At 42.4% G+C, this 25,789-nt stretch overlaps 1 long non-coding RNA gene across 1 annotated transcript; it reads right to left on the bottom strand.

The window, feature by feature from the left end:
• Positions 1-726: 726 nt before the first annotated feature.
• Positions 727-15,747, bottom strand: LOC139578751 (uncharacterized). Its single transcript, XR_011675610.1, has 3 exons — positions 15,657-15,747; positions 2,549-2,650; positions 727-1,354 (listed from the first exon to the last, which is right to left on the bottom strand). It is a non-coding gene; the product is annotated as an uncharacterized lncRNA (long non-coding RNA).
• Positions 15,748-25,789: the final 10,042 nt, after the last annotated feature.

Genomic DNA, 25,789 nt, shown 5'->3' with positions numbered 1-25,789 from the left:
CTGCAGAGAAGAATGGGAGAAACTCCCCAAATACAGGTGTGCCAAGCTTGTAGCTTCATACCCAAGAAGACTCAAGGCTGTAATCGCTGCCAAAGGTGCTTCAACAAAGTACGGAGTAAAGGGTCAGAATACTTATGTAAATGTTATATTTCAGTTATTTTTTTTCTAAAAAACAGTTTTTGCTTTCTCATTATGGGGTATTGTGTGTAGATTGATGAGGGGAAAAAACTATTTAATGTCACGATTCTCTAAAGTAGAACCCAGAAGCAGACCAGGACAAGGAGAGTAAGACGAAGGTGAGTATTTATTTACAAGTGTAAATGTAGTGATAGAAAAATCCAAGTAGCGGAGCGGGCAGCGGAGGTGAGTTGATGGAATTGAGTAAGCAGATCCAAGGAAGTAACTGACCAGGTGTGCAGATAGCTGATGGGATACAGGTGCGGGTAATCAGAGATCTCCCAACTAGCTACGTCGCCCGGCAACCAGACAGGGTGCGTTCCAGGACACCGGAAAAACACTCCAGGACAGAACACAGGCAAAAACAGACTCAGGAAGTGGGATTCGTGACATTTAATCCATTTTATAATAACGTGAAAAAATGTGGAATAAGTCAAGGGGTCTGAATAGCTTCCAAATGCACTGTATAGTGCACTGTGCACATGTCAATTATTAAGAGCTAACAGAATTTCTTCAGCATGCAAATGTACTGGTGTCTATCAAAGAGTGCAAAGTGCATACGAAATATTTTATTGTTTTTTCATCTGAGCATTTGCTTGCATTTTGAGAGTGCTGAAATCTGATAGTGATGTCATCATGATTTCTCACTTGTGAAGAGGAAGTTGGGAAGGTATTCCATGGATTTCTGCAGATTACGAGAGACGATGTTCCCAAAGACAACGATCCAGTGTTTCTTGAAGAGTCCAGGGCGGTTTCAGATATACGATATGTCGTATCCAATCAAAAATGTAGGTCACAAAAATATAGGCAACATCTGATCAGTTTACATAGTTCAAGCTTTCTCTGTCTGTATATCAGTAAGCAGTTCCACAAATGTTACACCTGCCCCGTCTAATCATTTCCGATCGATGTAGAATGTCTGGGGCAGAGGCTAAGGGTTGATTTGGAACTTACCAGGAGATTGTGGCATTTAGCTCTTACCACAGTTCTTCATAGGCTGCCTTCATCTCAACCTCCAGCACCTGAGACAGTGCCTCCTTTAGAGTACTGACACACATCTTCTCAGCTCCTGGGCCTCTTCTGCAGCGTTCTTTCTCTCCTCATCCAGTCTTCTCTCTTTCCCTCCATCATTCCTCCTCTGTTCCTTCTGCTGCTGTCCTGGGGACGGTCTGGGTTTCTGGTGGTCACAGGTCTGGGATTACTGCACTGATATTAGATATTATTGCACTGTTGGAGCTAGGAACACAAGCATTTCACTACACCCGCAATAACATCTGCTAAATATGTGTATGCAGCCAATAACATTTGATTTGATCTGATTTGTGTGAGGATGGGGTTCTGTGTCCCTGTGTTGATAGGGGTCAGTGTGTGTATTTGTGCATGGAGGGGAGTCAGATTGTGGACACCAATAGTTTTGAGCCTGTCCACCTCCTCCACAAGGTTTACCCTACTGAGGGCCTTCACCCCACTCAGCCTGGCCTTAATGCACAGGTTCTTATCATTACTGTGAACAGACACACAATCACATTAAATCAACCTCTATAAGCAAAGTACTCTCTACAAATGCATTTGACACACAGTGAGACAGAGACAGAGCGTGTGTGTGCCTGTGTGTGCCTGACCAGACAGTGTGAGAAGACAGTATGAGACTCAGCTTGCATAGGAAGTGAAGCTCTTTGCCATAGTGAAATGAAGAAGTGAGTACTACTGAAGAACAAGAATTCTCTCTCTTTCACACCCACAAACACCACCATATCATATGAAGAGCTATCTGCAGACACACATGCGCACACACATTTGTCCTGCATACATATATCTGCAGAGGAGAGACAGACAGAGACTGCAGCAATGAGCAGCAGTGAAGGTTATATTGGAGGTGGAGGGAGGATGGAGGGGGGGGTTCACGTGCAGAGGATGAGTACTCCCTCTAGGTAGAGACTATGGTACTGCAGGCAGTACAGACGCACTCTGTCCTCATTATTCTCAGTATTTAGTCCATCTGTCAAAGAGAGAGATAGGACAGGAGACGTGAGTCACGACCTGACCATCACCTCAGCACTGAAGACACAGAAAAGCTTTATTGTCGGCTAAGGTGACCCTGCTAAGTTACTGCTGACATGTAAAATGGAATTTGGAAGAGCTTCAGAAAGGGTGAGCTTCTACTAATGTGACTGCTTGTCCTTGAAACAAGTAATTTTGTGACACTGCATGCTTTGGGTGGAATATCGCTATGCCGCTATTGCCACCAGGTGGCAGTACAGAGGAATGATCATTCAGTCGGTGCCAATGGAGGGAATACATGGGGGTTTGGAGGGGATGTGGGGGCATCAGCAGACATAGAGCTGACATACGGCTGTCATAATGGACTCACGGCTGCTTTGTGAGGCCTGATTCAAGAACTGACCCCAGAGGCGAGGTGACTGGGTCTTCAGACAGGTGTAGATGTGTTGAGCGACAGGTGTGGCCAGGTGGGCTACAGAAGGGAGGAGGAACAAGAGAAGGTTGTTATCCCTTTCAGTCTTGGACCGTTTCCTGACCGATTCCGCATTTGGTTAATTATGTATGTCCCCCATTCACCTATTCAGCCTATTTCACTTCCTCAAAATCCCCAGAATGAATCTAAGACAACATGAAATCTGTAATTAATTTTGACGTTTTTGCCAAGGATGTTTTAGCAGTGGTGTAAATTACTTAAGTAAAAATACTTTAAAGTAATAATTAAGTCGTTTTTTGGGTTGTCTGTACTTTACTTTACTATTTAAATTTTTGACAACTTTTACTTTTACCTCACTACATTCCTAAAGAAAATAATGTACATTTAACTCCATGCATTTTCCACTCACACCCAAAAGTACTTGTTACATTTTTGAATGCTTAGCAGGACAGGAAAATGGTCAAATTCACGCACTTATCAAGAGAACATATCTGGTCATCCCTACTGCCTCTGATCTGGAGGACTCACTAAACACAAATGCTTCATTTGTAAATTATGTCTGAGTGTTGGATTGAGCCCCTGGCTATCTGTAAGAAAATAAATAAGAAAATGGTGCCATCTGGTTGCCTAATATAAGGAATTTAAAATTATTTATACTTTTACTTTTAATCCTCAAGCTTATTTTAGCAAATACATTTACTTTCGATACTTAAGTATATTTAAAACCAACTACTTTTAGACTTTTACTCAAGTAATATTTTACTGGGTGACTCATTTTTACTTGAATCATTTTCTATGAAGGTATCTTTACTTTTACTCAAGTTTGACAATTGGGTACTTTTTCCACCACTGTGTTTTAGTTGCTACATTTTATATCTAACTAATGTGTTTGGTGCAGTATTTCTCAAGTAAAAAAATGCACAAGGTGTTGTCTAATGTAAACAAAGTCATAGCTGCTGGGCAGGTCTGTCTCATTGTCTATGCCAGTGTTACTATTTTTTGTAAGGGGGCCACTTTGTGTAGAGACAATCATTCTGAATGCCGCACAGATCTTTCATTTTTCTTCCAATATGATCAATTATCAACTGAGAGCAAATTCAGAGCAATAGAGCACATGCAATTGATTTGATGTTCAGCACATCACAAATATATACATACACACATCAAATAGGCTACATCACATGTATAAGACCCATATTAATGGTTACCTCAGTAGTTGGATGAGCGAAAATGTCCCTTCTGTTCCTTGACTGAATTCATTCTAAATGTATAGTCTGTTACTGCTACCCTTGTGAGGCAATCCAGGTGTGCATTGGTCAGTCTGTTTCTCTGTTTTTGTTCCACAATGTTCATTGTTGAGTCCCTTCTCCTTCCCTCGCATGTTTGGGGCACGTCAGTGCACACGGATGCCAGATTTGACCAGTCAATATTATTATCGGCAAAGAAATGTAACATGGGCTTTCAGAATATCCTCTCCTCGTGTTTGTCCCTGAAGGGGCAGTAAACATAAAAATTCCTCTCTGAAGCAGACCCAAACACGTACAGTGGGGCAAAAAAGTATTTAGTCAGCCACCAATTGTGCAAGTTCTCCCACTTAAAAAGATGAGGGAGGCCTGTAATTTTCATCATAGGTACACTTCAACTATGACAGACAAAATGAGAGAAAAAAAATCCAGAAAATCACATTGTAGGATTTTTAATGAATTTATTTGCAAATTATGGTGGAAAATAAGTATTTGGTCACCTACAAACAAGCAAGATTTCTGGCTCTCACAGACCTGTAACTTCTTCTTTAAGAGGCTCCTCTGTCCTCCACTCGTTACCTGTATTAATGGCACCTGTTTGAACTTGTTATCAGTATAAAAGACACCTGTCCACAACCTCAAACAGTCAAACTCCAAACTCCACTATGGCCAAGACCAAAGAGCTGTCAAAGGACACCAGAAACAAAATTGTAGACCTGCACCAGGCTGGGAAGACTGAATCTGCAATAGGTAAGCAGCTTGGTTTGAAGAAATCAACTGTGGGAGCAATTATTAGGAAATGGAAGACATACAAGACCACTGATAATCTCCCTCGATCTGGGGCTCCACGCAAGATCTCACCCCGTGGGGTCAAAATGATCACAAGAACGGTGAGTAAAAATCCCAGAACCACACGGGGGGACCTAGTGAATGACCTGCAGAGAGCTGGGACCAAAGTAACAAAGCCTACCATCAGTAACACACTACGCCGCCAGGGACTCAAATCCTGCAGTGCCAGATGTGTCCCCCTGCTTAAGCCAGTACATGTCCAGGCCCGTCTGAAGTTTGCTAGAGAGCATTTGGATGATCCAGAAGAAGATTGGGAGAATGTCATATGGTCAGATGAAACCAAAATAGAACTTTTTTGGTAAAAACTCAACTCGTCGTGTTTGGAGGACAATGAATGCTGAGTTGCATCCAAAGAACACCATACCTACTGTGAAGCATGGGGGTGGAAACATCATGCTTTGGGGCTGTTTTTCTGCAAAGGGACCAGGACGACTGATCCGTGTAAAGGAAAGAATGAATGTGGCCATGTATCGTGAGATTTTGAGTGAAAACCTCCTTCCATCAGCAAGGGCATTGAAGATGAAACGTGGCTGGGTCTTTCTGCATGACAATGATCCCAAACACACCGCCCGGGCAACGAAGGAGTGGCTTTGTAAGAAGCATTTCAAGGTCCTGGAGTGGCCTAGCCAGTCTCCAGATCTCAACCCCATAGAAAATCTTTGGAGGGAGTTGAAAGTCCGTGTTGCCCAGCAACAGCCCCAAAACATCACTGCTCTAGAGGAGATCTGCATGGAGGAATGGGCCAAAATACCAGCAACAGTGTGTGAAAACCTTGTGAAGACTTACAGGAAACGTTTGACCTCTGTCATTGCCAACAAAGGGTATATAACAAAGTATTGAGATAAACTTTTGTTATTGACCAAATACTTATTTTCCACCATAATTTGCAAATAAATTCATTAAAAATCCTACAATGTGATTTTCTGGATTTTTATCTCTCATTTTGTCTGTCATAGTTGAAGTGTACCTATGATGAAAATTACAGGCCTCTCTCATCTTTTTAAGTGGGAGAACTTGCACAATTGGTGGCTGACTAAATACTTTTTTGCCCCACTATATATATATACAGTGGGGAGAACAAGTATTTGATACACTGCCGATTTTGCAAGTTTTCCTACTTACAAAGCATGTAGAGGTCTGTAATTTTTATCATAGGTACACTTCAACTGTGAGAGACGGAATCTAAAACAAAAATCCAGAAAATCACATTGTATAATTTTTAAGTAATTAATTTGCATTTTATTGCATGACATAAGTATTTGATCACCTACCAACCAGTAAGAATTCCGGCTCTCACAGACCTGTTAGTTTTTCTTTAAGAAGCCCTCCTGTTCTCCACTCATTACCTGTATTAACTGCACCTGTTTGAACTCGTTACCTGTATCAAAGACACCTGTCCACACACTCAATCAAACAGACGCCAACCTCTCCACAATGGCCAAGACCAGAGAGCTGTGTAAGGACATCAGGGATAAAATTGTAGACCTGCACAAGGCTGGGATGGGCTACAGGACAATAGGCAAGCAGCTTGGTGAGAAGGCAACAACTGTTGGCGCAATTATTAGAAAATGGAAGAAGTTCAAGATGACGGTCAATCACCCTCGGTCTGGGGCTCCATGCAAGATCTCACCTTGTGGGGCATCAATGATCATGAGGAAGGTGAGGGATCAGCCCAGAACTACATGGCAGGACCTGCCCAATGACCTGAAGAGAGCTGGGACCACAGTCTCAAAGAAAACCATTAGTAACACACTACGCCGTCATGGATTAAAATCCTGCAGTGCACGCAAGGACCCCCTCCTCAAGCCAGCGCATGTCCAGGCCCGTCTGAAGTTTGCCAATGACCATCTGGATGATCCAGAGGAGGAATGGGAGAAGGTCATGTGGTCTGATGAGACAAAAATAGAGCTTTTTGGTCTAAACTCCACTCGCCGTGTTTGGAGGAAGAAGAAGGATGAGTACAACCCCAAGAACACCATCCCAACCGTGAAGCATGGAGGTGGAAACATCATTCTTTGGGGATGCTTTTCTGCAAAGGGGACAGGACGACTGCACCGTATTGAGGGGAGGATGGATTGGGCCATGTATCGCGAGATCTTGGCCAACAACCTCCTTCCCTCAGTAAGAACATTGAAGATGGGTCGTGGCTGGGTCTTCCAGCATGACAACAACCCGAAACACACAGCCAGGGAAACTAAGGAGTGGCTCCTTAAGAAACATCTCAAGGTCCTGGAGTGGCCTAGCCAGTCTCCAGACCTGAACCCAATAGAAAATCTTTGGAGGGAGCTGAAAGTCCGTATTGCCCAGCGCCAGCACCGAAACCTGAAGGATCTGGAGAAGGTCTGTATGGAGGAGTGGGCCAAAATCCCTGCTGCAGTGTGTGCAAACCTGGTCAAGAACTACAGGAAACGTTTGATCTGTGTATTTGCAAACAGAGGTTTCTGTACCAAATATTAAGATCTGCTTTTCTGATGTATCAAATACTTATGTGTTACGGAACTCTAAATCCTCCTCCTCCTCAGACGAGGAGAGGAGAGAAGGATCGGTGGACCAATACGCAGCGAGGTAATTAGACATAAATGATATTTATTGAAACACGAAGACGAAATACGAAAACACTTGGAAATTACAAAATAACAAACACGACGTAGACAGACCTGAACATGGAACTTACATAACTACACGCAGAACTCACGAACAGGAACAGACTACATCAAACGAACGAACAGCCAAGACAGTCCCGTGTGGTGCACATACACAGACACAAAAGACACAGGAGACAATCACCCACAAACAAACATTGAGAACAACCTACCTTAATATGACTCTCAATCAGAGGAAATGCCAAACACCTGCCTCTAATTGAGAGCCATACCAGGCAACCCTTTAACCCAACATAGAAACACAACACATAGAAATGCCCACCCCGCTCACGCCCTGACCAATAAACACATACAAAACAAGAGAAAACAGGTCAGGAACGTGACATTATGTCATGCAATAAAATGCAAATTAATTACTTAAAAATTATACAATGTGATTTTCTGGATTTTTGTTTTAGATTCCGTCTCTCACAGTTGAAGTGTACCTATGATAAAAATTACAGACCTCTACATGCGTTGTAAGTAGGAAAACCTGCAAAATCGGCAGTGTATCAAATACTTGTTCTCCCCACTGTATATATACAGTGGGGAGAACAAGTATTTGATACACTGCCGATTTTGCAGGTTTTCCTACTTACAAAGCATGTAGAGGTCTGTAATTTTTATCATAGGTACACTTCAACTGTGAGAGACATTGTATCACATTGTATGATTTTTAAGTAATTAATTTGCATTTTATTGCATGACATAAGTATTTGATCACCTACCAACCAGTAAGAATTCCGGTTCTCACAGACCTGTTAGTTTTTCTTTAAGAAGCCCTCCTGTTCTCCACTCATTACCTGTATTAACTGCACCTGTTTGAACTCGTTACCTGTATAAAAGACACCTGTCCACACAATCAATCAAACAGACTCCAACCTCTCCACAATGGCCAAGACCAGAGAGCTGTGTAAAGACATCAGGGATAAAATTGTAGACCTGCACAAGGCTGGGATGGGCTACAGGACAATAGGCAAGCTGTTTGGTGAGAAGGCAACAACTGTTGGCGCAATTATTAGAAAATGGAAGAAGTTCAAGATGACGGTCAATCACCCTCGGTCTGGGGCTCCATGCAAGATCTCACCTCGTGGGGCATCAATGATCATGAGGAAGGTGAGGGATCAGCCCAGAACTACACGGCAGGACCTGGTCAATGACCTGAAGAGAGCTGGGACCACAGTCTCAAAGAAAACAATTAGTAACACACTACGCCGTCATGGATTAAAATCCTGCAGTGCACGCAAGGTCCCCCTGCTCAAGCCAGCATATGTCCAGGCCCGTCTGAAGTTTGCCAATGACCATCTGGATGATCCAGAGGAGGAATGGGAGAAGGTCATGTGGTCTGATGAGACAAAAATAGAGCTTTTTGGTCTAAAGTCCACTTGCTGTGTTTGGAGGAAGAAGAAGGATGAGTACAACCCCAAGAACACCATCCCATCCGTGAAGCATGGAGGTGGAAACATCATTCTTTGGGGATGCTTTTCTGCAAAGGGAACAGTACGACTGCACCGTATTGAGGGGAGGATGGATGGGGCCATGTATTTCGAGATCTTGGCCAACAACCTCCTTCCCTCAGTAAGAGCATTGAAGATGGGTCGTGGCTGGGTCTTCCAGCATGACAACGACCCGAAACACACAGCCAGGGCAACTAAGGAGTGGCTCCGTAAGAAGCATCTCAAGGTCCTGGAGTGGCCTAGCCAGTCTCCAGACCTGAACCCAATAGAATATCTTTGGAGGGTGCTGAAAGTCCGTATTGCCCAGCAACAGCCCCGAAACCTGAAGGATCTGGAGAAGGTCTGTATGGAGGAGTGGGCCAAAATCCCTGCTGCAGTGTGTGCAAACCTGGTCAAGAACTACAGGAAACGTATAATCTCTGTAATTGCAAACAAAGGTTTCTGTACCAAATATTAAGTTCTGCTTTTCTGATGTATCAAATACTTATGTCATGCAATAAAATGCAAATTAATTACTTAAAAATCATACAATGTGATTTTCTGGATTTTTGTTTTAGATTCCGTCTCTCACAGTTGAAGTGTACCTATGATTAAAAAAAATACAGACCTCTACATGCTTTGTAAGTAGGAAAACCTGCAAAATCGGCAGTGTATCAAATACTTGTTCTCCCCACTGTATATATATATATTTTTTTTTATTGTCTGGCTTGACTTCTTCCACCCACTGCAAGGCCAACAGTATGGCCATCAGCTCTGACGTATATACAGCCAGATGACTGTAAGGGTTGCGGAACTGGTGGCAGTGAAGTCAGACGCAGGAGAGCAGAAATAGGTAATAGCCGGAGCAGTTTAATTTCAAAACCAACGGCAATAAAAAAAAAGAACCTACATGGGTACAAAACATAGTGCACAAGCACTTACAAACAACCAATTCCACACAAGGACATGGGGGGAACAGAGGGTTAAATACACAACACTTAATGAGGGAAATGGAAACCAGGTGTGTAGGAAAACAAGACAAAACAAATGGAAAATGAAAAGTGGATTGACGATGGCTAGAAGACTGGTGACGCCGACCACCGCCCGAACAAGGAGGAAACGACTTCGGTGGAAGTCGTGACAATGACCTCCTGCACTACAAATGCTGACCCAGTACATCCTGTCCTCTTTTGAACCATCTGTGTAAACGGCAACAAAATCTTGATACACAGTATCCAGACATCTCTTATACAAATCAGATGGATCAACACCCTCCCTATCTTTCTGTAGTCTCTCCAACACTTCTAGATCAACTACTGGAGGCGGGAGTAGCCATGGTGAATTTACAGGAATAGCTACCGTTGGACTAAACTCCCTTCCATACAGTCCCATCTCCTTCACCTGTGTATTACCCACCCACCCAACGCTCGTGTTCTGTCTTCGCTCATGTTCCCAGCATGCCTGTAAAATCCCTTTCGCAGGATGAGACACCCCATGTCCCTGTAGCTTGACCCAAAAATTAATTGCCAGCTGCTGTCTCCTAATATACAATGGCATATCCTCTATCTCCACTTATAGTGCAGCCACTGGGGACGTCCGAAACGCCACACTACATATTCTGAGTCCTTTCCCCTGTATAACATCAAGCCTTTACAATGAGGTCTGGGCTGCCGAACCATATGCTACACTGCCAGAGTCTATTACAGATCAGATCAATGCAACATACATGGTCCTCAATGAGGAACGCCCGGCTCCCCATTCCTTCCCTGTCAGACAGCGCATCACATTTAGCACCATCTTACACTTTCCCACCACTCTCTCAATGTGTTCTGCCCAGGTCAGTCTAGTGTCAAATTATACCCCAAGGAACCTGAAAGCCCCCACCCTCTCCAAGTTTTTCCCATATAACATCAAACATACCTCATCTTTCACCTTCCTCCTGATAAGTTTTCTCTACAGAGAACCGGAATTAATGCCCACCACTCTACTTCATCAATTGCTTCCTGTACCTTCCTGACTATGTATGGCACATTTCTTCCCCTCTTCCATAAAGCCCCATCTGCAAATAATGACCTCCCAATATCTGGCTGTACCTGAGAGTAAACATCATTGATCATGATTGAGAACAAAAGAGGACTAATCATGCTCCCCTGTGGTGTACTGTTATCCACCAGGTAGCTGCTTGATAGAGACTTACCCACCCTCACCTGGATAGACCTTCCAAACAGGAAATCCTTTATCCAGTTGTACGTTTGTCCTCCTACCCCCATAATATCAAGCTTGATTAACAACCCTTCCTTCCACATCATCTCATATGCCTTCTCCACATAAAAAAGACAGCTACAACAGTCCCCTTGTTCATCTGAGCCTTCCTGACCTCTGCTTTTAAGCAGAGCACTGGGTCCATAGTTCTCCTACCCTTCCTGAACCCACTCTGATGTGGCGATACTGCTCTCCAGGAAGTAAGTTAGCCTCTCCGTAATCATACGTTCCATAATCTTACATACATGTGATGTTAAAGCTATTGGCCGAAAGCTTGTTGGCCTTGTTGGGTCCTTTCCTGGCTTCCGGATTGGTACCACTATTGCCTCCTTCCAACTGCTTGGTAGCTTCCCCTCCCACACACTCTGTTGTACAACACTAATACCTTATCCAGTGCCTCATCACTAAGATGGGCCAACATAACATACAGTGGCTTGCGAAAGTATTCACCCCTTTGGCATTTTTCCTATTTTGTTGCCTTACAACCTGGAATTAAAATAGATATTTTGGGGGTTTGTATCATTTGATTTACACAACATGCCTACCACTTTGACGATGCAAAATATTTTTTATTGTGAAACAAACAAGAAATAAGCGTGAAAACTGAAAACTTGAGCGTGCATGACTATTCACACCCCGCCCAAAGTCAATACTTTGTAGAGTCACCTTTTGCAGCAATTACAGCTGCAAGTCTCTTGGGGTACGTCTCTATAAGCTTGACACATCTAGCCACTGGGATATTTGCCCATTCTTCAAGACAAAACTGCTCCAGTTCCTACAAGTTGGATGGGTTCCGCTGGTGTACAGCAATCTTTAAGTCATACCACAGATTCTCAAATGGATTGAGGTCTGGGCTTTGACTAGGCCATTCCAATACATTTAAATGTTTCCCCTTAAACCACTCGAGCGTTGCTTTAGCAGTATGCTTAAGGTCATTGTCCTGCTGAAAGGTGAACCTCCGTCCCAGTCTCAGATCTTTGGAAGACTGAAACATGTTTCCCTCAAGAATTTCCCTGTATTTAGCATCATCCATCATTCCTTCAATTCTGACCAGTTTCCCAATCCCTGCCGATGGAAAAACATCCCCACAGCATGATGCTGCCACCACCATGCTTCACTATGGGGATGATGTTCTCGGGGTGATGAGAGGTGTTGGGTTTGCGCCAAACATAGCATTTTCCTTGATGGCCAAACATCTCAATTTTAGTCTCATCTGACCAGAGTCCATGTGTTTGGGGAGTCTCCCACATGCCTTTTGGCGAACACCAAACGTGTTTGCTTATTATTTTCTTTAATGATTTTTTTCTGGCCACTCTTCCGTAAAGCCCAGCTCTGTGGAGTGTATGGCTTAAAGTGGTCCTATGGACAGATACGCCAATCTCCGCTGTGGAGCTTTGCAGCTCTTTAAGGGTTATCTTGGGTCTCTTTGTTGCCTCTCTGATTAATGCCCTCCTTGCCTGGTCTGTGAGTTTTGGTGGGCGGCCTCTCTTGGCAGGTTTGTTGTGGTGCCATATTCTTTCCATTTTTTAATAATGGATTTAATGGTGCTCTGTGGGATGTTCAAAGTTTCGGATATTTTTTTATAACTCAACCCTGATCTGTACTTCTCCACAACTTTGTCCCTGACCTGTTTGGAGAGCACCTTGGTCTTCATGGTGCTGCTTGCTTGGTGGTGCCCCTTGCTTAGTGGTGTGGCAGACTCTGGGGCCTTTCAGAACAGGTGTATACAGTATATACTGAGATCATTTGACACTTAGATTGCACACAGGTGGACTTTATTTATATCAGGGCACAAGGCGAGACCCAGATGCAGACACAGGAGGCAGATGGTTAGAGTCTTTGTAGTTTATTTATAATCCAAAAGGAGTAGGCAAGAGAATGGTCATGGACAGGCAAAAGGTCAAAACCAGAATCTGAGTCCAAGAGGTAAAGAGTGGCAGACAGGCTCGATGTCAGGGCAGGCAGAAGGGTCATGCAGGCAGGTACGGAGTCCAGAAAAAACAGGCAAGGGTCAAAACCGGGAAGACTAGAAAAAGAGAATAGGAAACAGGAGCACGGGGAAACACGCTGGTTGACTTGAAAACATACAAGACGAACTGGCACAGAGAGACAGGAAACACTGGGATAAATACACTGGGGAAAATAAGCGACACCTAGAGAGGTGGAGACAATCACAAGAACAGGTGAAACAGATCAGGGCGTGACAATTTAACTAATTATGTGACTTCTGAAGGTAATTGGTTGAACCAGATCTTATTCAGGGGCTTCATAGCAAAGGGGGTGAATACATATGCATGCACCACTTTTCAGTTTTTTATTATGGGGAATTTTTTGAAACAAGTTTTTTTTTTTTTTTTTCACTTCACCAATTTGGAATATTTTGTGAATGTCCATTACATGAAATCCAAATAAATATACATTTAAATTACAGGTTGTAATGCAACAAAATAGGAAAAACACCAAGGGGGGTGAATACTTTTGCAAGGCACTGTAAATTCATAATTATGCATGACATTCTCTTTATGGTGATGTATCCTGAATAGGTACACAAAGGTAGAAAAATTGAATATTCTCCTCTGCATGGTTGGGTATTATTCTACGCACTGGCTATTATTCTATTGAGCCCTGCCCCCAAACAAAACCATATCTTGGTTGGTCCGGACCGGACCAATCACAGACAATTAAGCAATAATACACTCGAGGCCATGTGTTATGACATTTTTATCATGGCTGTGATGTCGTCATAACCACGAGGCGAAGCAGAGTGGCGTAGACCACCACAGCCATGATAAAAATGTCATAACACATGGCCTCGAGTGTATTATTGCTTTTATGCAAAAAAATCTTGACTATTTCCCAAACCATCCATTTTTTCAACAAAACGTGATGCTACATTCACTAACACTGGTTGTCAAGTGACATTTTAGGCATTCTCTGGTCGTTAGTTCTATTTGTATTGACTCCCGTTGTAAAGCAAAACTACCCAAACTTTAAAATCATCCATGACGAGTTACAGGTGTAAGACTAGTAGTTGTAAAAGTAGTAGTAGTAGTGGGTTGCTACTGTAGGTAACGATGTAAACAATGCCACTTTATATGAACGTGGCCATGTGTACGTTGTCTCATATATTATGGGCAGGAGAGGCTCTAACAATGGGAATTCCAAACCACCCGCTTAATAATCACAAGTCACAATCACAAGGTTGGCACACAGTACAGCACAGTAGAGCTCAGTACAGTATAATTTGGCACAGTACAGTGCAGTACTGTACAGTATAATTTGGTACAGTACAGAATAGTACAGTAGAGTTTAGTACAGTAGGCTACAGTACAGTATGGTTTAGTACAGTACAGTGAACTACAGTACAGTAGAATACAGTAAATTATACTGCGTTCTACTTAAGTGTCTGCTACTATACTAATTTCTACTGTACATAACTGTATTGTACTGACTTATACTCTACTTTGTTATACTTCTGTGCTGTCTAAACTTGTGAAACAGACTTGCCATGCGGTAACAGAGACACATTTCCAAAAAAGGCTTTTGAGGTACGCTTGTTCTCGTTTGGTGGGTGTGGCGATATGTGGCCTGATTAATATGGGTGTGGTCATTAGAAATCGCAAAACGTGTTCAGCACACCATACACAATAACCCTGTGGTCGTTCAGTATGGTACTGTTACCGTTTAAATTAAACTCTCTACGCACATTTGGTCTAATCAGAATTCACCCATAAAGAGTATTTCTTTGAATATCCCATGCCTTGCATTTGGCATACACCTAAATATGGCCTCTTGGACATGACACATCCATTGTCTCTTGCCCATGTATTGTCTCTCAGCCTGAAGATAAAATTGAAAATTGATTTTTTTTACAATTGGAAGCAAGCCTATATCCTGCCAGTGATTTAATTTTAGTTAAATGGAAAGCGTTATATGATATGATATAGAGGACACAGTGAAAGTCTATGGAGCGGCAGGCAGGGCTAGTTTTGAATACCCGTTCTACATGTGCACTACTCCCACTTACATTAGAAGACTACATGAATAGAGAGGTTACATCGCAAATTGTACCATATTCCCTGCTTGGGGTTTCCCCCCCCCCAAACTATGATATTTCGATCGATCTCGCCGGAACCTAACGTAGCTATAGTTAGCTACTGTAGATATTTAACGGAATGAACGACGACAATATGAGCTTGTCATGCGGCCCTGTATGGTGAGTAAATTCAATAAGTAGCAACAATAACTGTTCTCCAGTCCAACATTTTAGATAGCTAGCGTTACTGGCGTTAGTTACTGCGGCTAGCAACCGTCCTTAAATTAACGTTACCATTACAACTCCATCAAATTGATTTAACGTAATTACATTTTAATATAATCTGTACGATAGTTTGCTAGCTAGCTACCGCGTTATATTAATTTGCAGCTATAGCTAAACTAACGAGTTACCGTGATCTATAGGCGACCGACGGCAGGGTCACGTTAGCTAGCTAGCTACAGTAGATGATATAACGTTAGCTATATTTTAATGTTAATGTTAGTCAGCATTTACAAACGTGTAACTAGTTAAATTCAGTGACAATTAGATGTAGTAATAATAATAGATAATTACCCAATTTGACAGTCAACATTAGCTTCCTCAGCTTCAACTAGTAGCGAAGGTTACTGGCAACACAGGCAAACCAACGTTCAAATAATTCTGAGCCTTGCCAGTGTGCTTGGTATAATTGATCCATGTAAGGTTAGTTTCGCGCACTAGCTTTGATCATGGCTGTACTGATCTTTTTCTGATAGTCTTCTATTTACTTGTAGATAACAACCATCAATTATTATTAATATTTCATTAATGTATTTTATTGGAATTATATGACTGGATAATTTGAAGTGGTGGCTGCATGCATGATATACTGGGTCAGTTTGTAATTCCAGCCTATTTTGTTAAATGTCTTTATTAATCCTAGTCCAGATCTCCCCATTTATTGATTACATGTCTTCCTCCATCAAATCCCCTCATGTAGGCCTATACCCTAACCCCTTGATATATTATAGAGAACATCATCTTTGATGTCTGAATGTAGCCAACTGTTTATTGATTAGTTTGAATCATTTTAATATTTTAGTAAATTTAAGATTTGCATGATAATTTAAAAAAATTAGGAGTAAAATTTGCACTTCTCCAAAGTGTTAAAGCATTGTTATGAGATGCAATGTTGATGGATGATTCAGTGTATTAATTTCACATTGCAAACTAATCTCTTCGGATTTCTCATATTCTACACATTGCAGTAGAGGTGGCCACTTGGTTTATAATTGACACCTGCGCTTTTATTAATTTATTTAAGCATAGGCTTTATTCATATTTTCTGATAAAAATGATTGCCAACCATGACATGAAAACGTTTGACTGTCCATGGGTAGGTAGGCTATGCCAAAAAATATGTGAAACGTACGTGCCAAAAAATATGTGAAACGCAGGTGAAGAATGAGAGAAGGCGGCTTTTCAAGCATTGTGACACTCGTCCCAATTTCGACGTCGACAAGATCTACGGCCGACTCTGTGATGCTGAGCGGCCATGTGACCGTGCAACAAGCATGCATTTCGACCTACCACACTCACAGCAGCCCTCCGGTTCTAAATGGAACCCGATCTACTGACGATATACCGCTGTCAGGCCGACGTCGTTGAGATTTATATGTGTTGTCTGGGCTCCAATTCGAGCAGGTGTTCCTTGCGCAACTAGATCCGCTTCAATATAGCCTAAATATGTTTCATTTAACTTTTAAAATGTATTACCTTTTATATGTGTCATAAACACAACCAGACACGATGGTTATCTGATTATGCTTATTCAAAAGTCTCCTGTAGGCATGGGAACATTCATCCAAAATATAATTCCAGTATCCTCAAAATGGCTTGACATTAACCATGTTTCCATCCAAATGTCACATCATGGGAAAGCATGCAGTTTATTAGGCTACCGATTAAATAAATAATGTTGAACTTCACAAGGTGGTGTAAGTGCACAGTGATAAGGTTGATGCTCCTTTCAAATATGGAGGGTCTTATTCTTGTGACATAATGATAAATTCTTTGTCAAATAAAAATAATTTCGCACTTTTGTCATGTACTAGGCTAAACCCTGCAAGCTGTTGGCTAGAGCGCACATACCAGTGCACATTCACTATAGGCTACCTAGCAACATTTGTTGTGACAAAACCATCAGTAGGCACAGAGTTGAAAATGCGATAGAAACTCATTTAACTTGTATTTTTTATTCGGCACATGTGAATTTAACCTCAAAAGTGATTTTTATATGCACTACATATTTACGCACATACTTTTATCTGCAACAAGTCAATTTGATGGAAACACAACTCTGCTGCTTAGGAGAGCGCTGATGATGGATGCGTTTTCATTGAAGTAAACAAAAGTTAGAGGAAAAAGGATATGCCTATAGTGAAAAGCCTACAAGGGGAAAATAATGTTTTAATATTGTATTGGAAGATGAGAAGAATGTTGGCACTGTCAAATGCAAGCTACTGTGCATCTCCATATTCAGGTGGGATGCAATTTTTTAACTTACATTTATTTATAATATATTTTATTTTTTATTATTACTGTATATCATTGTTATTATTGTAAGCCTATTTATTAATCGAAACCAGATTTTTAAATATGCAAAACCTGTTATGTTTAATTCTGTTGAGACATTTTCATTGGTTAAGTTAAATTTGATCTGTCTTTTTATTTGTGTGCTCCATATTTAGTTAGGTTATAAGTAGGTCTGTTGTAAAATAAATAACATTAGCCTATTTCTGTCCTTTGTTGGGTAGGATAGGCACTTGCTTTTGTTGGTAATTGCTGCAATATAGCCTGTTCAGAACTTTGTAAAGGTTTAAACCATATTTCATTTTGTTGAGTCATTTTCTTTGGCCTAATTAAGTTCAAACTGTAATGTTGTGTTTGCCGAAATATAATAGCCTACTCCTATATTCCCTATAAACAATGGCTTGACTTACTTTTTTATATTACCCTAATAAAGTTTAGAAACATTTGTGAAGGTTTGCTGTGGTGTGGCTATTATTAAGCTTTAGCTACTTTAAGCCTATGATATGAAGGCAGTGCACACCAGCGCTCCAACTGACTCCGAGAGTTGAACTTGATGTGAGGAAGAATGTTTCAGGCCTATCAGATTTACTCCTATAATCTAACAATATAATGCTTATCTTTATACAAAATATTTGGATAAAAAATTAGCAATTAACCTCTTTCTGTAAGTATAGCAGATGCAGTAGCCATCTGCCATAAAGAAGTGCATGTCGCTGGCATTGCAAGCTGCTGGCATATCTCTATCGCTCTATCACTCTAGGGATAGGCCTAAGCTTCTCTTCCTTTTATATAAGCTATATTAAAAATATATACAGTACCAGTCAAAAGTTTGTACACACCTACTCATTCAAGGGTTTTAATTTATTTTGACTATTTTCTACATTGTAGAATAATAGTGAAGACATCAAAACTATGAAATAACATATGGAAACATGTAGTAACTAAAAAAGTGTTAAACAAATCAAAATATATTTTAGATTTTAGATTCTTCAAAGTAGCCACCCTTTTCCTTGATGATAGCTTTGCACACTCTTGGCATTCTCAACCAGAGTCTTTTACAACAGCCTTGAAGGAGTTCCCACATTCACTCTGTGGTCCAACTCAATTCGGTTGAAGTTGGGTGATTGTGGAGGCCAGGACATCTGATGCAGCACTCAATCACTCTAATTGGTCAAATAGCCCTTACACAACCTGGAGGTGTGTTGGGTCATTGTCCTGTTGAAAAACAAATGATAGTGACACTAGGTGCAAACTAGATGGGATGGCGTATCGCTGCAGAATGCTGTGGTAGCCAAGCTGGTTAAGTGTGCCTTGAATTCTAAATAAATCACAGACAGTTTCACCAGCAAAGCACTATCACACCTCCTCCTCCATGCTTCATGGTGGGAACCACTCATGCAGAGATAATCCGTTCACCTACTCTACATTTTACAAAGACACCAACAATCTAAAGTTTGGACACATCAGACCAAATGACAGATTTCCACCTGTCTAATGTCCATTGCTCGTGTTTCTTTGCCCAAGCAATTCTCTTCTTCTCATTGGTGTCCTTTAGTAGTGGTTTCTTTGCAGCAATTCGACCACGAAGGCGTGATTCACAGATTATCCTCTGAACAGTTGATGTTGAGATGTGTCTGTCACTTGAACTCTGACGAATTTACTTGGGCTGCAATTTCTGTTGGTAACTCTAATGAATTTATCCTCTGCAGCAGAGGTAACTCTGGGTCTTCCTTTCCTGTGGCAGTCCTCATGAGAGAGTCAGTTTTATCATAGCACTTGATGGTTTTTGTGACTGCACTTGAAGAAACTTTCAAAGTTCTTGAAATTTTCCGGATTGACTGACCTTCATGTCTTAAAGTAATGATGGACTGTCATTTCTCTTTGCTTATTTGAGTTGTTTTGCCATAATATAGACTTGGTATTTTACCAAATAGGGCTATCTTCTGTATACCATCCCTATTCAACCTTTCTTTAACTAGGCAAGTCAGTTAAGAACAAATTCTTATTTTACAATGGCAGCCTACCCCGGCCAAACCCTCCCCTAAACCAGACGACGCTGGGCCAATTGTGTGCCGCCCTATGGGACTCCCGATCACAGCCGGTTGTGATACCACCCGGGATCGAACCAGGGTCTGTAGTGATGCCTCTAGCACTGAGATGCAGTGCCTTAGACCACTGCGCCCCTCGGGAGCCCAACCCTACCTTGTCACAACACAACTGATTGGCTCAAACGCATGAAGGAAAGAAATTCCACAAATGTACTCTTAACAAGGCACATCTGTTAATTGAAATGCATTCCAGGTGACTACCTCATGAAGCTGGTTGAGAGAATGCCAAGTGTGTGCAAAGTTGTCATCAAGGCAAAGGGTGGCTACTTTAAAGAGTCTCAAAAATATATTTAGATTTAACACTTTTTTGGTTACTACATGATTCCATATGGGTTATTTCATAGTTTATAGTACAAATAAGGAAACCCCCTTGATAGGTGTGTCCAAACTTTTGACTGGTACTGTATATTAATATCACAGGCTGACTACACCACAGGCTGACTACACCGCTTGCGTCACGTGCCCGAGCGCTGCAAAATAAATTTAGATATCTATATTATTCAAATATTGCACCCACTGCTTGCGCGCGTCAACGAGCGTCTGCGTTGCCAAGGGCTAAAATAGAAGTCAGTTCTATTTGTGACGCACTCACGCTGCAAGTCCTGTCTCTCCCATCTCCTCATTGGTTTCTAGAAGCAGGTACCCACGTGCTATCTCCTCATTGGTTATACCCATGTGGGTGACTGAAAGACGAACGAGGTCAGTGGCGGTAATGCACCTAATTTATGAAAGTTGCCAATCGCAATATAAAGTCAAGAGAAGAAAAATCCTGGAAGGAGGAGAGATGACTAGAAACGATTCGGTTGAATGTTTACTAAACAGGTTATTTCGCCTGACAAAATAACTCCAGTACAGGGTAACGTCCAATGCTTTTGCACCAGCGTAACAAAACAAATAAACATAAACTAAGCCTTTGACCAAAAGGCTGTGGCCAAAAAGTTAAAGCAAAACAAATAAAGGCTACTCCTGTCTTTAGACTATCGTCTAAACATAATAGTAACAGGAGGAACCTAAAGCCTGCTTTGGTTAACAGAGAGCCAAGGTGCCCCAGTAAACAAAGCTTTTTCTGAGATAGGAAAATCCGACATCCTCCCAGCTCCCTGTCTCTATTCCCCATTCTCCCCCCAGCTGCTCTCCTGGCACACCTATATATAGAGGAAGACACAAAGCAATTAGTGGGCCCAGGTGTGTACTATTTGGCTTTGCACTGAGTACCTATCCCCTGAGGAGGGTGCTGTCGTGTCGTCTTCCTCCGGCTGGTCACTGAACTCACAATATCTATAGATATAGACACCCTAAATACTGTGGCAAGTGCGCTAATCCAGTGTCACTTTGATTATGCCTGCACATCATGGTTCACCAGAAGCCCCAAACATCTAAAGAATAAGATACAGATTAGGATGGAATATTTTGATTAGAGCTTGGATCGGGATTAAAAAAATTCAAGTCTGATGCTACCTGAGTCTGATGAGCCATACATCAAAGACATGTTATGATCCCAAGCCCCAAAAAGCCCAAATGATTGTGCCATTATCCAATACATAGCCTATCATAGGCCTACCACACATTATGCATGGCATAAAAACATGAAAGCCCATACATGTAGCTATGCTCTCTTGGGTAAGTAAATGAAACAAGCTCCAGTAAGCTAATCTTTTTGAGTGTGGACTGTATTGCTGTATTGTATTATACTAAACAAAAATATAAATGCAACATACAAGAATTTCAAAGATGTTACTGAGTTAAAGTTCAAATAAGGAAATCAGTAAATGTAAAAAAAAATCATTAGGCCCTGATCTATGTATTTCACATGACTGGGCAGGGGTGCAGCTGGGAGGGCATAGGCCCACCTACTTGGCAGCCAGGCCCAGCCAATCAGAATATTTTTTTCTCACAAAAGGGCATTATTACAGACAGAAATACTCCTCAGCAGCCACCCCACCCCTCCAGAGATGATCCCGCAGGTGAAGAAGCTGGATATGGAGGTCCTGGGCTGGCGTGGTTACACGTGGTCTGTGGTTGTGAGGCCAGTTGGACGTACTGCCAAATTCTCTAAAACGACATTGGTAGAGAAATTAACATTTAATTATCTGGCAACAGCTCTGGTGAACATTCCTGCATTCAGCATGCCAATTGCACGCTCACTCAAAGACATCTGTGGCATTGTGTTGTGTGACAACTGCACATTTTAGAGTGGCTTTTTATTGTCCCCAGCACAAGGTGCACCTGTGTAATGATCATGCTGTTTTATCAACTTCTTGATATTCTCACTAACAGGGATACAAACATGTGTGCACAAAATTTGTGAGAAATACGCTTTTTGTGCATATGGAACATTTCTGGGATTTTTTCTTAAAACATGGGACCAACACTTAACATTTATATATATTTTTTTAGTGTTTATGGACTGGAATTAAGCACCTCTTTCAAACCATGAACCTGGGAGAGAACATGTGATGCTGGTGCAGGACATGCGGCCTACAAAGTTACAATTATAGGCTAGCGAATTTGATTTACATTTTGAAATATAACAGGGCCTATTTTAAATTTTTTATAATTAGTAGGCTGATACATGCATACCTTTCATACTATTTACCCTAATGTTGTACAAAGTGCGTATTAGCCTACCTACCTCCTCTTTCAATTGTTGCTTCATTCCTTCCTTGCTTTCAACAGTTAGATGAAATGTTTTGTTGTCCTGATTTTCATCATTGCAATGTCATGCTTGAATAACATCATTGTTACGGCTGTCGTCGGAATGAGACCAAGGTGCAGCAATGTAGGCGTACATTTTGAATTTATTAAATGAACACCAAAAAAACAAGAAAGATAAACGACACAAAGTATAGTAGCACTAAACCAGCAACTAACAAAAACAAGATTCCACAACCGAAAGTGGGAAAAGGGCTGCCTAAGTATGATTCCCAATCAGAGACAATGATAGACAGCTGCCTCTGATTGGGAACCATACTCGACCTAAACAAAGAAATAGACAACATAGAATGCCCACCCCAAATCACACCCTGACCTAACCAAATAGAGAAATAAAACGGCTCTCTAAGGTCAGGGCGTGACAGTACCCGCCCCCAAAGGTGCGGACTCCCGGCCGCAAACCTGAACCTATAGGGGAGGGTCCGGGTGGGCATCTACCCTCGGTGGCGGCTCTGGTTAGGGACGTAGCCCCCGCTCCCTACGCTGATCCCTCCGCTTCTGTGGAACCGGACCATGAATCGTTGCCGGAGGAACCGGATCGTGGATCATCGCCGGAGGCTCTGAACTGGGAACTACCGCTGGAGGCTCCGGACTGCAGATCGTCGCCGGAGGCTCTGGACTGGGAACCCCCGCTGGAGGCTCCGGACTGCGGACCGTCGCTGGAGGCTCCGGACCCGGGGACCGTCTCTGAAGGCTCCGGACCGGGGACCGTCGCTGGAGGCTCCGGACCGGGGACCGTCGCTGGAGGCTCCTTGCCCTGGATTTTCACTGCAGGCTCCGGGCCATGGATCATCACTGGAGTCTTCATGCCATAGAGTATCACTGGAGGCTTCATGCCATGGATCATCACTACAGGCTCCGGGCCATGGATCATCACTGGAGGCTTCGTGCCATGGATCATCACTACAGGCTCCGGGTCATGGATTAGGACTGGAGGCTTCGTGCCATGGATCATCACTACAGGCTTCGTGCCATGGATCATCACTAGAGGCTTCGTACGTGGAGCCGGAACAGGTCTCACCGGACTGTGGAGACGTACTGGAAGCCTGGTGCGTGGAGCTACCACAGGGCTTACCAGGCTGGGGAGACATACTGGAGGCCTGGTACCGGAACAGGTCTCACCAGACTGGGGAGATGCACTGGAAGCCTGGTGCGTGAAACAGGCACCGGATACAGGCACAACCCATCCTGGCTGGATGCCCACTTCCGCCCGGCAAATGCGGGGCGCTGGCACAGAGCGCACAGGCCTGTGAATGCTCACTGGAGACACCGTGCTCATCACCACATGACACGGTGCCTGACCAGTCACACGCTCCCCACGGTAAGCACGGGGAGTTGGCTCAGGTCTAAACCCTGACACCGCCAATCTCCCCGTGTGCCCCCCCCCCCCATTTTTTGGGGGGGGGGCTGCCTCTCGTGCTTGCTTTGTTGGTATAACTCCTCGTAAGGTCGCCGTTCCGCTTTCGCTGCCTCCATCTCCTCCTTCGGACGGCGATACTCCCCGGCCCTTGTCCAGGGTCCTGCTCCCTCCAGGATTTCCTCCCAGGTCCAGTCGTCCTGACCACGCTGCTTGGTCCGTTGGTGGTGGGATCTTCTGTTACGGCTGTCGTCGGAATGAGACCAAGGTGCAGCGTGGTAGGCGTACATTTTGAATTTATTAAATTAACACCAAAAAAACAAGAAAGATAAACGACACGTAAAGTATAGTAGCGCTAAACCAGCAACTAACAAAAACAAGATCCCACAACCGAAAGTGGGAAAAAGGGCTGCCTAAGTATGATTCCCAATCAGAGACAACGATAGACAGCTGCCTCTGATTGGGAACCATACTCGGCCTAAAACAAAGAAATAGACAACATAGAATGCCCACCCCAAATCACACCCTGACCTAACCAAATAGAGAAATAAATATGGCTCTCTAAGGTCAGGGCGTGACAATCATTGTAATGACATGCTTGAATAATATAGGACTACAATAAGATGCAGATGGCTTTATTTTCTCTTCATGAAGATTTAATGGTTAGGAGTCTGAACAAATAACCACTGTAAACCCCAAGACATTTTTAACTCAAATACTTCAAGTAAGTGGTACTCAAAGTCAATGACAAGTCATTTTTACTTAAAATGTTTGTGGTACTGACTCAAAACTAAATGAGAAGTCACATGTACTCTATTTTTTAATGTTATGATAACAAATTAACTTTTTTCCCCAGCATGCTCTACTGCAGGTGGATTTTTTAATATCTGTGTTTTTGCATGTACATTGAGTGATTGATTGATTGATTAAATGTTATGCTACACAAAGATAAAGACATTTTTTCTAAACTAATCCAATCATTGAATTTTTGTACCCTTACTGAACTGGTTGTTCCAGTTTAAATGGTTTAGGTAGTTTCCTCCCATTGTGCTTAACCCCGGTAGTCATTATGAGTGCAGGTTGCTGGTGAATACACATTTCAACTGTTGGATAGCCTAACGCTGGCTAGATCCCAATAAGAATTACACATCACTTTGCAAGCCAGCATAATGTGATTTACAGTTAGGGTTGCAAAATTCTGGTAAATTTCCCAGATTTTCCAGAAATCCTTGTTGCAACTTGCAGGCCTGATGTGGCCTGTAAACTATGAGTTTCAAGCCACTGTATAAGGCCTTGTTGTAACAATCCTCTTCCTGTGAATAACTGGACCAAAGCGCAGCGTGAGACGTGTTCATGATATTTTATTAAAATCAGAACACTAGAACAAAAAATAACAAAGAGGAAAACGAACAGTTCTGTAAGGAAACTAACAATACAGAAAACAACTACCCACAAAACACAGGTGGGAAAAGGCTACCTAAGTATGGTTCTCAATCGGAGACAACGATAGACAGCTGCCTCTGATTGAGAACCACACCCGGCCAAACACACAGAAATAGAACACAAAACATAGAATGCCCACCCCAACTCACGCCCTGACCAAACCAAAATAGAGACATAAAAAGGATCTCTAAGGTCAGGGCGTGACACTTGTGATATATGTAATGGTTAAATTATAATGTGATATTCACCTAGGAACACACTTGTTGAAGGCCACAGGACTGAAAATGAACGAATTCAAGACACACTGGGAAATTATTGGAGGCGTGGCTTAGTGGGGGCATTACCACTAAGTATACCATACCAAAGAAAATGCATTTGTATTACTCATATGAAGGGAGTACTGCTCACGTCAGCTATTTAAGTTCCTTAATTTTTTTTTTTTAGGTAATCAGCTTCCTCAAAATGTTTGAGTAGCCAGAACTTATCCGGTTTTACAGTGTATAGTCTACCTGCAT

The sequence above is a fragment of the Salvelinus alpinus genome, chromosome 6 (assembly GCF_045679555.1).
Source record: "Salvelinus alpinus chromosome 6, SLU_Salpinus.1, whole genome shotgun sequence".
NCBI classification, from domain to species: Eukaryota; Metazoa; Chordata; class Actinopteri; order Salmoniformes; family Salmonidae; genus Salvelinus; species Salvelinus alpinus.
This window is presented reverse-complemented; position numbering and strand designations above follow the sequence as displayed.